Consider the following 15,341-nt stretch of genomic DNA (forward strand, 5'->3'; position numbering starts at 1 on the left):
TCTTTGTGACTAATTTGCACCTGTCTATTTGTGGACATCTAGGTGCACAGTGGAAACATGCCCACATTCTGCTCCTAGTCAGTGGGAAGCTTTGATTTTGATATGGTCTCCAAAGCCCTTGCCAAGATCACGTAGAAGATGGGGGAATCAGGGAAAAACCATCAATTTGTTAAAATTGCAAGTGAAGAATAAATTAAGGTGTTTTGCTGTAAAGTCACTTTTCCCTGACTGGGAATTGAACCCAGGCCGTGGCAGTGAGAGTGCCAAATCCTAACCACTAGACCACCAGGGAGAGGAGGATAATGCTGTTCTTCTCAGCTGTGCTACACTTTCTTAGGCTATTTTCTGTCCAATTTCTGAAACTGCTTCTTTGTCCATTCCCTGAGCGGCTAAGAGCAGAGCGGGCAGGAACCCCTGTGCTCAGGGTCACAACCTGAGCCCAACCCAAGCCACTGAAACAAACTCAAGTGCTGCGTCAGTTTCCTCCACTAGGATCACAGAGCAACACAAAGAAAACCCAGGAGGAACAATCCTCCTCTGCCTTCATTCACCCCATTGCAACCCTCTCAGCAGCCGACCTGGGCCTTCTTCTGGGAAGGACATTGAGCTGATAGGAACTTTGGCATAGAGAGCAAGGGAGGGAGTTGGCTCTCCCTCGGTGTGAGCTGATTGCATTATGTCTCCATGTAACAGGGCTCTGAGTTTTGCCATCTTCTGAATTCTGTGTCCTCAACAAGCAGCCAAAGTGCTGAACCCCCTGGACCCTTCTGCTGGGAGCATGGGGATTGCACAAGAGCTGCAAGCCCTTTTTACCTCTCCTTGTCCTAGTCAGCTTCCCCAGACTTTCCCCACCAATGGTTTCATCAGACTCTGGAGGAATCTAAGTCCCTGCAGGTTTCCCTCACCCACCTTGTAAGGCAAAGAGTGATTCCCTTCTCTGACACTCCTGGGGCCACATTTTCTTTCAGGAGCTTCTCCCCAGGGGGTGTGATGTCCTGCAAAACTACAAAATCATTTACCGTGGAATTCTCTCCCCAGAACATCTCAGACAATATTGACTTAAACAATGAACTAACTGTGATCATCTGCCCTTCCTTCAGTTACTTTGGGTTCTGCTGTTGTTCACCATTTCTGAGTGGAGATTTTAAATCACAGCTATTTCTTCATTAGCATGTCATGGGCTACTATCAGCAGGAGGAAAAATCACTTTTTGTAGTGGTAATCAGGCTGGCCCATTTCAAAGAGTTCTCTGTGAGTTCAATCCTTGAGGGGGCCATTTAGGGATCTGGGGCAAAAATTGGGGATTGGTCCTGCCTTGAGCAGTGGATTGGACTAGATGACCTCCTGAGGTCCCTTCCAACCCTGATCTTCTATGATTTTAAGGCAACCCCCATCTTTTCATGGACTCTCTATATATCTCTTCCTGCTGTATTTTCCACTCCATGCATGTGATGAAGTGGGTTTTAGCCCAGGAAAGATTACGCCCAAATAAATTTGTTAGTCTCCAAGGTGCCACAAGTCCTCCTCATTGTTTTTGCTGACTAACACGGCTACCACTCTGAAAGGAAATCAGTGTTATTTCTAATGAAATGTGAAGTTGTCTGTTAAAAGGCTGGCTTGGAAATTTCCATTTGTTCTTTTCTCATTCCTCACACCCCGACCCTGCCTAGACAGGAAAGGAGAGGAAATGTGATCATCAGTCAATAGACGTTTCTGACATGAAAAGGGGACATGAGGCTGCTTGTAGTTATCTCAAAAGAAATGAAAGAGGGGAAACCGCTTTCTGGGAGCTAAATCATAGAAGATTAGGGTTGGAAGGGACCTGAGGAAGTCCTCTCGTCAAACCCCCTGCTCAAAGCAGGACCAATCCCCAATCTTTGCCCCAGATGGCCCCCTCAAGGATGGAGCTCACAACCCTGGGTTTAGAAGGCCAATGCTCAAACCACTGAGCTATCCCTCCCCCCTCAATTAAGGTGTTTTGATGTAAAGTCACTTTTCCCTGACCGGGACTTGAACCCAGGCCATGGCAGTGAGAGCTCCAAATCTCCAGGGAGAGGACAAAGGGTTGGGATTCTTCAAGGCTCATATTTGTTAAGTAGCTGGCAATCTCCAAACTTACGGTCTATTCCTTCCCTCAAAATTCAGAGTAATCCCCACCTTCCGACCCTAAAGTTTCATGAAAGGAAAAAATAATGAGGAAGAAAGCTTGATAAACGACTTGAAGGGAATGAAAAGAAAAATAATCAGAAGCAAAACAAGACACTGTTTCTGCCCGATGACCCGGAGGCCTTTCATGCCTGAAGCGAACGTGGTAATAACCTACACTGCAAAAACCAGTCGTGGCGAGCTTTTCGCCTGTTTAGTTGAGCTTTCTCAGTAGCCACTGCGTCAGCTATTTCAGCGTTTCTCTTTGAAGAACAGGAGCACAAAGAACACCAATGGCTTCTTTTTTACCTCAGATATCCGTCAGAAACGCTACGATAGCTCCTCCAGTTTCCCCTTCTCACCAGGAGACAAAACGCAGGAAAGCGCCAAACCAAGAAAGCTCACTTTGACTTCACTTTCCCATGGGCATTTCCCTGCCAGCTCCCTGGCACAGCAATACAAGACACAAGAAATGCAGGAAAATAAAGCTGAGTGAAGGAAACCTGCAGGTACTTCGATCCCTCCAGCGTCAGAGGAAACTATTTGTGGGGAAGGGTCCGGCTTACCGAGGAGGACAAAGAGATAAAACATGGACTCGCCAATGCTCTACAAAACATCATGACACCAGAGCCCATGTGACGCGAGGGTCAGCACTTTGGCTGCTTCCTGCCTGCGCAGAGGTAACAAACCAGGGGCAGCCGAAGCTGGGAAACCTGATTATAGACACTGAGTCAGAATGCTATCTGCTCACGTCAAGTGGAAGCAAATCCCCTCCCTGGCTTTCTATGCCAAAATTATAATCAGCGGAGTGGTTTCCCTGGACAAGCCACTAGGTAGGCGGAAGAAGAAGCGGAGAGGGATGCGGTGGGGTAAATGAAAGCAGAGGAGGATTGTTCCTCTTTTGTGTTGCTCTTGGGATTCTGATGGAGGAACCTAAAGCATAATTTGAGCTTGTTTCAACGCTTTTCCTTGAGCTCAGGTTATGAGCACAGGGGTTCCTTCACTCTCTGTTCTTGTCCCCTCTGAAATGGGGAATGGACCATTTCCTAAACTGGAGAGAAAGGAGCCTTAGAAAGCATAGAGGAGCTGAACCAAAAAACCCTACATTGCCCCCCCTTACGGTCTACTACAGGGGTAGTCAATTATTTTTTGTCAAGGTCTGAATTCCTTGGTCGAGATATAATCAAGGTCCAGACTGCAGAGAAAATAATTTTAAAAAATCATCATAATAAGTACATAAAAAGATTTCAGGGTCCATTAAAAATTTCTGGCTGTCTAGAGTTGGCCCGTGGTACACCTGTTGAGTACCCTTGGTCTACTGGTTAGGAGTCTCGTTGATGCTGCCTTGGTTCCATCCTCAGTCAGGGAAAGAAACTTCTCGACACAATTCTCCATTCAGTCTTCACTGCAAATTAAAAAAACCTCAGAACTTTCACCCCAATAGCTTATTATCATCTGGCCATTTTGTGCCCTGTCCCTTATAAACACAAAAAGGGGCATTTTTAAAAACCAAAGACTTTGAGATGGGGGCGAACTGGCTGACTCCAGCTGCCCATCTCTATTCACTTGTGTGCCGAATTGAATGAATCTCTTTGGATACACAGCAATCGTGAAGCATAAATCTGCTTCAGTGGATATACTGGAAGCGATATTGTCTAAATAACACCTGGCTTTTTTAAAAACCAGCAATAGCCACAAGAGGTCCCAGAATCGTCTGAGATTGCCTCCAGCTGACAAAGGGGCCCATTTTTCAGCTAGGAATTCAACTTCTTTGTTCCCTTTTCTCTGCTTTGAGTCTCTTTCCGCTTGTCTCAGGTAGTGTGGCGAGCAAACACGCAGGTGGGTGAGATAATATCTTTGACTGGGCCAGCTTCTGTTGGGGACAAAGACAAGCTTTTCTGGGACATGCATGGCTACAACAACATAGCAAATGCTCATAAGACATGAATTAGTTCTTCTTTCACACTGGAATGCATCACTTTTGGTGTGACACCAAGAAATTATTTATTAGCCCGTATAACCGTTTCTTCTCCACATGTTGAGATTATCTTTCGGCTGTAATGCCATCCTGTATTAAAATTCCAAATGGCCAATTAGCAAGCACCAAAATAAAGAACAGCCAATTATTAATCTGCCTCACCCCTAGCCCTGCCCAGGATCTCTGCATTGGTTTAGAAAATATTTTCACATAGATATTTGCAAATTGGGAAGTTTTAAACTGTGTCAGCTTCCGTCTAGAAAGAGAGAGTGGTAAGCTAAATTGTTCCAACACAGATTTCCCCATCTACGTGGGAGAAAGAATTAGAAAGAAGTAAGGAAAGTGAATCCAAGGTAAATGATTCTGACCTTTCCTTTGAAATGTTCAGTGCAATAAATCAGTGAATATTCCCATAAGTAAACTCCTGTAAGTGACAGAAAAGAGGGCATGGGAAAAGGCTGTCAAATGTTGTGTTAAACTTTAATTCATGAGCAAAATTGTGTGGCCATTAAATTACAACCCTAAAATATCGTCAAAGGAAAGAAAAAGGAACAAAAAGTGTGGGAAATACGGGTGTATTTCAGCAAAGGGCTTGGAATGGAGGAAGACCAAAAGTGATCAGTTGGGGGAAAAGGCACTGTTTCTGCCTAGTTTTAACCAGGGATATTTTGTGTGTCAAGCAAACATGATCACCACCACACTACACTACAATCAATTGCAGAAACGAATTGGCCCCAGCTTTGGATGTCCCCTTCTGAGGCTTTCTCAGCTGCCAGTGTATATCCGCTCCCTCAGTTCCCTTTTGAAGAACACGACAACAAAGAACTTACTTTCCAAACTCAGACAGGCATCAGAAAAGGTGCAATGTCTCATCCAATTTGCCCTTCTCACAATGAGGCCAAAACGCAGGCAAATCTCATAAGCAAGAAACCTCACATCCACTCCACTTCTCCATGGACATTTCCCTGCCAGCTCCTCGGGAGCAACCAACAAGACAAGAAACCAAAATGCAGTAAAATCGAGGGCACGTTTCCCACCACAGGTTTCACTGACTGCGAAGGGTCATGTAGAAATGTTTTGCCTTTTCATACCTGAAGACTTGGTTATTCTCTCCTTCCCTGAACTGGAATGGAAAGCGAGGAGATAGGTGTGAGAACAAGCACTCCTAAGCAAAGGAAACAAGGCACCCAGCATATAAGCCATCAGCAGGAGATTAAAACCTGGGCTACACTACACAGTTAGGCCCGCCGACAGCATTTTACGTTGTCCTAATTACCTCACGGTGCACACTACAGCCTTGTCCCATCCATGTAAGTGCCCTGCTACACCCACATAGTAACTCCAGCTCCTCAAGAGGCACGGGGATTACGTTGGGGTCGTTAGGACAACACAGTGTCTGTGTAGACACTGCCTTATTCACAGGGGCTGCTGGCTGTCTTGCCAATGTCATGGCTTCTGGCTGGCTCCCTTCATGGCTGCCCTCCGCTCCCTGATCCCAGCGGGGCTGCACCTGCCTGGCTCCTCGCAGGGCTGCTGCACGAAAGCTCCTGGCTCCCAGCGCAGGGAGCCGAGAAGCCTGGGCCCTTGGCCCCCGCCCCCACTCCTGGCTGGGAGCAGGCAGGCAAGAAGCCCAGGTGGCTGGTGAAGACACACTCCGCCGACAGAAGGAGACGAGTGGGGACAAACTCAAATTAAGCTTCCGCTTCCTCCATCAGGATCACGAGAGCAATGGAAAGAAAACTCAAGAGGAACAAGCCTCCTCTCCTTTCATGTGCCCCATCACAACCCTCTCTGCTTCGTTTTCTGCCTGCATTTCCTTTTGAAACTGCAACGGCTGCTACAGAAAACAATCATGTCTCTGAATTCACAGCAACATCCTGAGGATGATAAAGGTATGAAGGAATTCATGGTCCTTTATGACATAATAATAAATAAATAATAATACTAATTAATACATTATTATTTGTATTGCAAGATTAATCTTTCCCTTTTGCAGATTCAGCTCCACATTGATTCTTGTTGCTCTTTGCAATGTATCTATCTATCTAGGCAACAGTATTTGCTGTTGTTTCAGGTGGAGCACTCAGCGTGTTAACGTTTTTCTGACAATCTGTGTCTCGAAAATTCTAGCCAATATGCCTGGAACTTCCAAGAACCGTCAAATTATGAAGGAATTCCAGGTCCTTTTTTATATTACCATTTATCAGTAGTTATTATTTGTAGAGCAAAGATTAATCTTTCGGTTTTTTTGATCCAGCTCTACGCTGATTCTTGTTGCTATTTGCCATGTATCTATAGCTATCTAGCTATAAAGGCAACCGGTTTTTGCTCTTGTTTCTTTGTATTTGTACACTGCAACTTTTCAGCCCAAGCCACATGACCCTGATTAATGTGACACCAGCCAGCCATGGGTGATTCATTGCACTGTAGACATATCCCAACGTTATGTCTCCACAGCGATTAAAACACCCAGGGCACCTGTCTCAGATCCTGGGGCAGCTGACTCAGGCTTCTGGGGCTGCAGCTGCAGGGCTATAAAATGACAGTGGAGACAGATGGGCTTGAGCTCAATCTCTGAGGTCCCATGAGGGGTGAGGGTTTCCAAACCCAGGCTTCAGCAGGAACACCAGTATCTGCACCCCACTTTTCAGCCCCACAGCTTGAGCTCCAGAAGCCCACGTCAGGTGACCCAGGCCAGCCCTGCTGCCATCTTTATCCCGGGAGAGAGGGACTCTACGGGGACGTCTCCATTGCAGTGTCAGCCCAGGGGTGGCAGGCTGTGCTCAAAGCAGCGCCCTGGAAGCCCCATAGTCACCACTCTCATAGAATTAAGGTACGATTTGTACAGAGTCGGCCTGGTGAGCTATCATTGTAAAAGTCGTGATCTGTTGAAGGCTAATACCTGGGTGGATGGTGTGTGCTAGCCTTGTCTGGGAAGTGGTGGAGTTTTGCTCTGGGTGCGTCACTGAAATATGTGATGAGGCTGGGAAATGGCCACGGCCATTCCGGTGTGACGCTGGAGGAGCCAGACTCGCTGCTGGCCCGGTGAAGGTATCCACGCTCCCAAGGACTCTCCCAGGAACCGTGTACAATGCGGACTCCTCCGAGACAGCCCAGAGACAATGGACACTGCTTGACTCACATCATAGCAGAGGAACTTCCTAAGAAGTTGGAAGAAACTATGAAAGAGGGGAAGAGACGTCATGACTTGGCCTCTCTCCCCTGCAATTCAACACCTTGCAACTCATCTGGAGGACAAAGACTGAACTGAAATAATTCAGAGATCAGAAGAGAATAATAATAATCCATTCAAATCAAAGTCCCCAAACAGACTAGTATTGGTTTCTCAGCAGAAAACTTTCCATGTGGGGGATTTTGTTTTCCCACTCAGACCTTGCCAAGGGAAGCAGAGAGAAAATCTTTGACTTGCCTCCTTCAGAACGCTTGGCCTAGACACTCTAGCTGTGGGTCACTGTCGTGGCCTTGCTGAGAACAGGGGCATTTTAATAATTTGCAGAGGTCCCAGGGTGTTTGGGGGAGATTATGAGGCTATTATCTTTTGAGATAAAAGCTAAGAAATACAGAACGAGACAATTCTTTCATACATCTGGCCTTTAGACATATTTCATTTAAAGCAGGGGGTCTAACATGCTGTGAGAAAGTGGAAATGTTGGAAGCTCAAATAATTCAGTTTTTTCTAGGTCTTGTGCGTGTGTAAATGGCACAACATGTTAATTTATAAGCACATGGTTCTTAACTTCATTAAATATTATGTGGTGTATTCACTATATCAAGTGGGTCGTACAATACAATGAATTTTCCATGCGTTGCTCAAAACATATTTTTAATATTATTTAAATGCACCGAACTCCTTGAACATAAAGTTGTTTATTTCATTCCTGTACAGTGTGTTGGTAGCTCAGTTAATTGAGTTTATTGTCACTCTGTGTGTGTGTGAGGTACAACACAATAATTTAGTGATGCTGAAAACGTTCCCTTCTCCCTCCGCAACTGCCTTGGAATCACCTTCCCTTTGTAGATTAATCTACTCCTGTGTCTGTATGAGGAAAATATGGTTTCTATGAAAAAAACTCATTGTTTATTTAAAAGGACTGACACCAAACGGCCACACTATGGGGATACAACACCATGAGTAAGAACAGGAGGACTTGTGGCACCTGAGAGACGAACAAATTTATTGGAGCATAAGCTTTCGTGAGCTACAGTTCACTTCATCAGATGCATGCAATGGAAAATACAGTGGGGAGACTCCTATACACAGAGAACATGAAACAATGGGGGTTACCCTACACACTGTAACGAGAGTGATCAGGTAAGGTGAGCTATTACCAGGAGGAGAGCCGGGTGGGGTGGGGGGAACCTTTTGTAGTGATCATTGGTATTAATTTGCAAACTGGATACAGTTAACTTGGGCTTGAATAAAGACTGGGAGTGGATGGGTCATTACACAAAGTAAAACTATTTCCCCATGTTTATTTCCCGCCCCCACTGTTCTCACATGTTCTTGTCAACTGCTGGCAATGGCCGACCTTGATTACCACTGGAAATCAGAGAAAAAAGACTAGAAACCACTCTGCTCTCGACACCCTCCCATCCATCTAACACAGACACACAGACTTTTCTAAGGCATTAACTTTTCCTTCTCCTTTATGATTCTTTAATGCCTCTGGAAATACCAATTCCTAGAGGCCCCTTTCACAGAGCAAACAACCACAGAGCAATGAGAAAGCTGGGGGCTGCCAGGTTGTTGAGGGCAAGTCTTGAAAGGGATGCACAAACAATCCAGCTGGATCCCCGGCAACCAGATGTGGGGATTAGCTGCACAGCTGTGGCTGCTGCTCTGAGGGGAGCTGCATAAACTATCTGCCTGTGGATGCAGCCCACCAGCTGGTTCTCCTGGGGCAGATGGTGAGTGGTATGGCAGGGATGCTGCACCGGCTGGGGTCTGAAATATGAACAGGGGTCTAAGGAACCTCAGCATCACAGTCATCAGGAGTCCAAGCTGCTTGGGGTGAGCTTGTGCGCAATGGCCCAACTGGATTGTTTGTGCATCCCTTTCGCCACGTCCCTTGTGATCCACCAGGGCTTGCAGCACCATGGAAGAGTACCCCTTGCGGTTTATGTAGTGGCCGCCCCGCTGTTCCGGGGCCAAGAGAGGGATATGCGTTATGTCTATCGCCCCGCCGCAGTCAGGGAACCCCAGCGCATTAAAGCCATCCACAATGGTCTGCACATTTCCCAAAGTCACGACCCTTGCTAGCAGCTGATCAATGATTGTGTTGGCTATTTGGATCACAGCAGGCCCCACAGAAGATTTGCCCACTCTAAACTTATTCCCGACTGACCGCTAGATGTCGGGCGTTGCAAGCTTCCGCAGGGCTATGGCCACTCACTTCCCAGCTGTGAGGGTGGCTCTCATTTTGGTGTCTTTGCGCTTCAGGGCAGGGGACAGCAAGTCGCAAAGCTCCATGAAAGTGGCCCTTACGCATACAAAAGTTTCTCAGCCACTGGGAATCATCCCACACCTGCAACGCGATGAGGCCCCAGCAATCTGTGCTTGTTTCCTGGGCCCAGACTCGGCGTGCCACGGCATGAACCTGGCCCAGCAGCACCAATTGCCACACGCCGTGCCATCTTTGTCCATGTCCTCATCAGTATAGTAATCGCACCGTCGTCGTTTCCTCACCCCGTTTTGCAGGGACTGCACATACTGCTGGATAATGCGCAAGGTATTTACAACGGTCAAAACTGTGGCAGGGGAAGAGGTGCTGTTTGGTTTGTGGTAGCCGAAGAAAGGCGGGAAATGGTGGTCTTCTGTGGCTTTCACGGAGGCGGGAGCACAGGACAGACAACCCGGAGAAGCTCGGAAGCGTGGCACCAGCGGGAGAGCAGAGTTGGAGGCAGAAGAGTTTGATGAGGAAGAGAAAGAGCAGATAGTAGAGATTACATTGGAAGGGGAGAGGAAATGAGAGGCGGATTCATAGTTGCAGGAGAGCAAGCGGTGCACCATCTGCTGAAAGCAGTATGGCGTCTGCATGCCAAAAAGGCGTGAAACGATTGTCTGCCAGAGCTTCCTGATGACACGCACCAGAAACACCCGCAAGAATGTTTTTGCCCCATCGTGCACTGGGAGCGTAACCCCGAATTCCAGTGGGCGGCGGGAACTGCGGGAACTGTGGGATAGCGACTCACGGTGCACCTGCTCCGACGTTCGATGCTAGCCTCGGTACTGTGGACGCACTCTGCCGAATTCACGCGCTTTAGTGGGGACACCGAAGCCTGAATGTCTAAAATAGCTCCCGAAATTTCGAATCGAATAATTTTGAACTAATTTCGTACTGTAGACGCACCCTTAGAAAAGTCTCTGGGTGTGTGTTAGATGGATGGAGAGGTGTCGAGAAACCACTCAGCTCTAGTCCCTTTTCCACGATTTCCGTTAGAAAATCTGAAGCGGGGAGCAAGAAGAGTTGCCCTCTCTGAGGCTTGAACTCAGGACCTTCAGATTATGAGACTGACGCGCTGCCCGCTGCGCTAAGAAGGCTTGGAAGAGCTTTAGGCTCAATGCTTATAGGACCCTCCTCCAGGAGTGACAGAGCCTGGCGTGTGTTGGAAGAAGCGGGGAGCTCTGGTGCCCACAGACCCGTCCTGGCAGCTTTCTCAGCAGCAAAGAAATCAATTCTCCCTGCCCCTGAGCAACCCACCCGGAGCTAGGGCCAGCATTGGTGGGGGGTCCCAAGCTTTGCACCAACGTCCACATTTCAGACCTTCCTCTCATGGCACTTTCCATGTGAATTAGGACAAGCAAGCTGGGGAAGCTCCATGGGGTAATAGAAACCAGGCCTGCAGGGAAGGCTTGAATTCACAACCCCAGCAACATTGCCCTTTGCACTAACCACTTGCACCCCTGCAGGGGCTCCTTGGACAGCGTTGGGAAGTCGGCCGTGATCGGTCTCTGTGCTTCGCACCTTTGCCTGGCAATTGAAAGGCTGCCGGTTCAAACCTCACTCAAGGTGTGGCTTTCCAGCAATGAGACTCCAGTCCATTTTAACAGGAAGAAAATCTCCTCTATTCTCTATTCTGGTTTAGCCCCATTTGACTCCTTCTGCCCGTCTTCTTCCTCCCCCATCGGTCCCTTTCCTTCCCCATTGGGGCCATGCAGAGGGGAGCCCCAGGCAGTCTCTGTCACCGAGAGGCTGTATCCCATAAGGGGAGGGAGGGGTCGCTGTAAAGCATTGATAATGGGTGGGGAGAGGTGTGCGTGGTTAGGGGGAGAAAGGGTGGAGAACTAACAGTGGGGCCCAGAGAGATTTCCCCGCAAACTGGGGAGATACCCTGCTGCCCACCATCACCCAGCTCTGGGAAGAACAACTTGGGATTGCTTGGGGAAGCCACCTTTAAAATCACAAGTGTTCCATGCTAGTTACATTTTAATAAGACCAAAGCCGCCTCAAACCCAGTGTCACAATCACTGGGACGACATTGTCCTGACATTTTACCGGCCGCAGGCACAAAGCGAGTCAAATTACGGCTCCCGTTTGGCGTCAAGGCCCACAGACGAACCCAGAGGCTTTTCCTTCCTCAGGTTCTGCCGTCATTTCAGTGCTGGCCTGTTCCGAGATTCATCGTTGTGCAAAGCAGCGTCAGGCCCTGAAACTGGGCGAGCCCAGAGCAGAGGCTGCCTTCATTTAACCTTCCAAAAACCAACCTGCCGAAACGTGGATTAGCACCCATGCTCCTCCAGCCGCAGGAGAGGCGCCTCATCTGGGCCCCTGGTGCCCATGCTCCAGCAACATAAGACCACGGGGGCCTGGCTCCACCAAAGTCCGGGGCCCGGTGTCTCCCCCAGCCCCGCCTGCTGCCCCCGGTTAATTTAAAAGGGCCCGGGAACCCCCACCGCCATCACCGGCAGCACAAGGGGGCTAAGGCGGCTTCCTGCCCACCCTCGCTCCGTGTAACCCTTCTGCCCGTCAGAGTTGGCAGCAACAAGGGCCGGGTTCAATATCTAGGGGATCCATTCCAATAACACAATGCAAACCGGCTCGAGCCCCCACCCAGTGACCTGGGACAAATATGTACCACCCCCGCTGGGCGCCTCCCAGAGGCAATACTTCCCCTCTCGCAAGCACCTAGTCTGAGTGTATCAAAAAGCCTTTTAATAACAGAGAGAAACAATGTGGCATTATGTTGGGGAAACAACACCAACAGGATTCATAACACAACCCACGAGCAAAAAAAACAAACCCACCCCAAGCAAATTGGGGCGTGCCCTTTCCCTTTGGTTCTTGAGTCCAGCAACCCCAAATCACCCAAAGTCCCAAAAGTCCAATGACCCAAAAGTCTCTGTCCCTGGTCAGGGCAGCCCCAAAGTTCAAAAGTTTATCTGCAGAGCTTTACCTCCCAACCTGGGTGGAGATGGGGGTGGGGGTAAAAGGCACCTTACATGATCTGAAGCTGACCGCCCCACAGCTCCATAGGCCTCCACTCCACCAGCCGCCCCACAAACTGCTTCGCTCAGCTCCGCTCTGCAGCCCAGCAGCAGCTCCCGCCGTCCCACGAACTGCTCCACCAGCCGGTCCACGAACTGCTCCACATCCCACCAGCAGCTCCCACCGTCCCACGAATGCTCCACATCCCACCAGCAGCTCCCGCCGTCCCATGAACTGCTCCACCAGCCTGTCCACAAGGCACTCCAGCCGTCCCGCAAACTTCTCCACAATAGATCTTCAGGCTCCCCCACTACTTAACACAACGCTCAGTGATTTCAGCTCTTAGTCAATTCAGCTCTTTGGTGAAGTCAGCTTGTAGTTAGGGAGCCTCAGTGATGGTACACCATTCGCCCAAAGCGAGCTCAGCAGTCTGTAACTAGACTTCTAACAAAATCAAAATTAGCTCTGAGATCCCACAGTAGAGAGAAAAGAAAGAGAAAATAGCATGTAAGACCATCACCAAGGGGCCCACGCCACCAAGTATTAATACTTGTCCCCAACCTCTCTCAATTCACAGAGTTTTGGAACCCATGACCCTTGCCTAGCGATTGCTACTTAGTTGATGGTGAGTCCCTCCATCATAACAAAAGGCCAAGTACAGTTCCCAGCACAGTTCCCATAATCAGGGTAATAACAATTTATTCTTCCTGCCCCAATAACAGAGACACTGGGGATCCCACAGCAGCCAAAGTGACCATTTGGGCAGCTATGGCCGCGTTCTAGGCGGGGTGGGTGTGCCTATGCAAATGAGATCGGCCCCTGAAGTTCTTTTCCACAACTTGCCAGACTTCACCACCAGATGTCAGGGTGAGGCTCACCCTGACACTGCTTACACTCCGTGTGGCCTGCCAGTCTCGGAAGCGGCTGGCGCGTCCCTGCAGCCCCGGGGGTGGGGAGATCTCCACACGCTGCCCCTGCCCCGAGGGCCGACTCTGCCATCTGTGGCAATGGGAGCTGCTGGGGTGGTGTCCGTGGGCAGTGATGGGCAGAGACCCTCCACCTAGGAGCTGCTGCCAGAGGGGGGTGTGGGTCGCTTTTGGGAGATGCCTGAGGTAAGAGCTGCACCCTCACTCTCTCCCGCACCCCAAGCCCCAGCCCAGACCCCAACCCCCTGCACCCAAACTCCCTCCCAGAGTCCACCCCCTGCACTCCCTCCTGCACCCTACCCCCATGCCCCAGCCCAGAGCCCACACCCCACACCCAAACTTCCTCCCAGAGCCTGCGCCCGCACCCCCTCCTGCACCCCAACCCCCAACCCCAACCCAGATCCCGCACCCAAACTTCCTCCCACAGGCCTCCCCCCACACCTGCTCTCGCACCCCAACCCTCTTCCCCAGCCCAGAGCCCACCCCCTGCACCCAACTCCCTCCCAGAGCCCGACCTGCACCCTCTCCTGCACCCCAACCCCCTCCCCCAGCCCAGAGCCCACACCCCACACCCAAACTCCCTCCCAGAGCCTGCACCCGCACCCCCTCCTGCACCCCAACCCCCAACCCCAACCCAGATCCCTCACCCAAACTTCCTCCCACAGGCCTCCCCCCACACCTGCTCTCACACCCCAACCCTCTTCCCCAGCCCAGAGCCCACCCCCTGCACCCAAACTCCCTCCCAGAGCCCGACCTGCACCCTCTCCTGCACCCCAACCCCCTCCCCCAGCCCAGAGCCCACACCTGAACTCCCTCCCTGAACCTGGCCACCCCACCCATTCCTGCACCCTAACGCCCTGCCCCAGCCCAGAGCCCACACCACACACCCAAACTCCCTCCCAGAGCCTGCCCCCACACCTGCTCCTGCACCCCAACCCCTGCCCCAGCCCAGACCCCGCACCCTGCATTCCCTCCTGCACCCCAACCCCCTGCCGCAACCCACAGACCAAACTCCCTCCCAGAGCCCAACCCCTTTCCCTCTCCCTCCCATACCCAAACTCCCTCCCAGAGCCTTAGGCAGATGTGGGGGGAGGTGGACGGGGAGGCAGGACTTGGTCCCATTCTGGAAACCACCAAAAATTGTAGAAACCTGCCGCCCCTGTCCAGCCCAACCTTCTGGGGGTGCCCCTCAGGCCCCACCCGTGCAGGGTTTGAAGCTTGCATTGCTTAAATTCCAGGACGCTGGGGGACTTCAGCTCCCCTTTGTCCAGCGGGAACCTTCACCCCACTCCCAACCAGATTCTTGTCCATGGGATGACTGTCGGGGGGCTGGGCCCCTCTTTGTCTTTTCTCTCTGGGACAGGCCAGGGTACCCAGAACTGGGGTATCTGAGCACCCAGGACCTTCTATGGAGATGCCCTTCTCCTTCCCCTTCTGTGGTCCCATCTGTCATTGACTCCAGCCTGTTTTCTATCCATCCTCAGCACCATCCCAAGCCAGCTGCACCCGCCTCAAAAAGACAGTGTCCCCTGATGGGTGTAAATCACTGAGCGCTCTCCTCTCTGAGTACTGACTGCCCCTCCGTCTCCTTGCCCCTCAGTCTGGGCAGACGGGACCTTTCCCTCCAGGGCTGGATGATTCCCCCTTCTCATCCGCTACTGTCCCAAGCCACCCCTTGGGTGGGAATCTTAAATGTACCAAGGTGACTTAGGAGCAGAAACCCCCACAGACCTTCCGTGCAATGGGCACCTGCCCCGCACTGAGCAGGACTGAAACTCCTGCAGGGAGACTGCTGGGCCACATCCCCTCTGGGCCTGAGCAAAGCAGCAGGGTGAAAAGAGAACT

At 50.5% G+C, this 15,341-nt stretch overlaps 2 non-coding genes across 2 annotated transcripts; both read right to left on the bottom strand.

The window, feature by feature from the left end:
- Positions 1-220: 220 nt before the first annotated feature.
- On the bottom strand, positions 221-292 carry TRNAE-CUC (transfer RNA glutamic acid (anticodon CUC)). Its single transcript has one exon. It is a non-coding gene; the product is annotated as a tRNA-Glu (tRNA).
- A 10,320-nt stretch (positions 293-10,612) lies between these two features.
- On the bottom strand, positions 10,613-10,685 carry TRNAM-CAU (transfer RNA methionine (anticodon CAU)). Its single transcript has one exon. It is a non-coding gene; the product is annotated as a tRNA-Met (tRNA).
- Between the last annotated feature and the right edge of the window lie 4,656 nt (positions 10,686-15,341).

This window comes from Caretta caretta, chromosome 28, assembly GCF_965140235.1.
Source record: "Caretta caretta isolate rCarCar2 chromosome 28, rCarCar1.hap1, whole genome shotgun sequence".
NCBI classification, from domain to species: Eukaryota; Metazoa; Chordata; order Testudines; family Cheloniidae; genus Caretta; species Caretta caretta.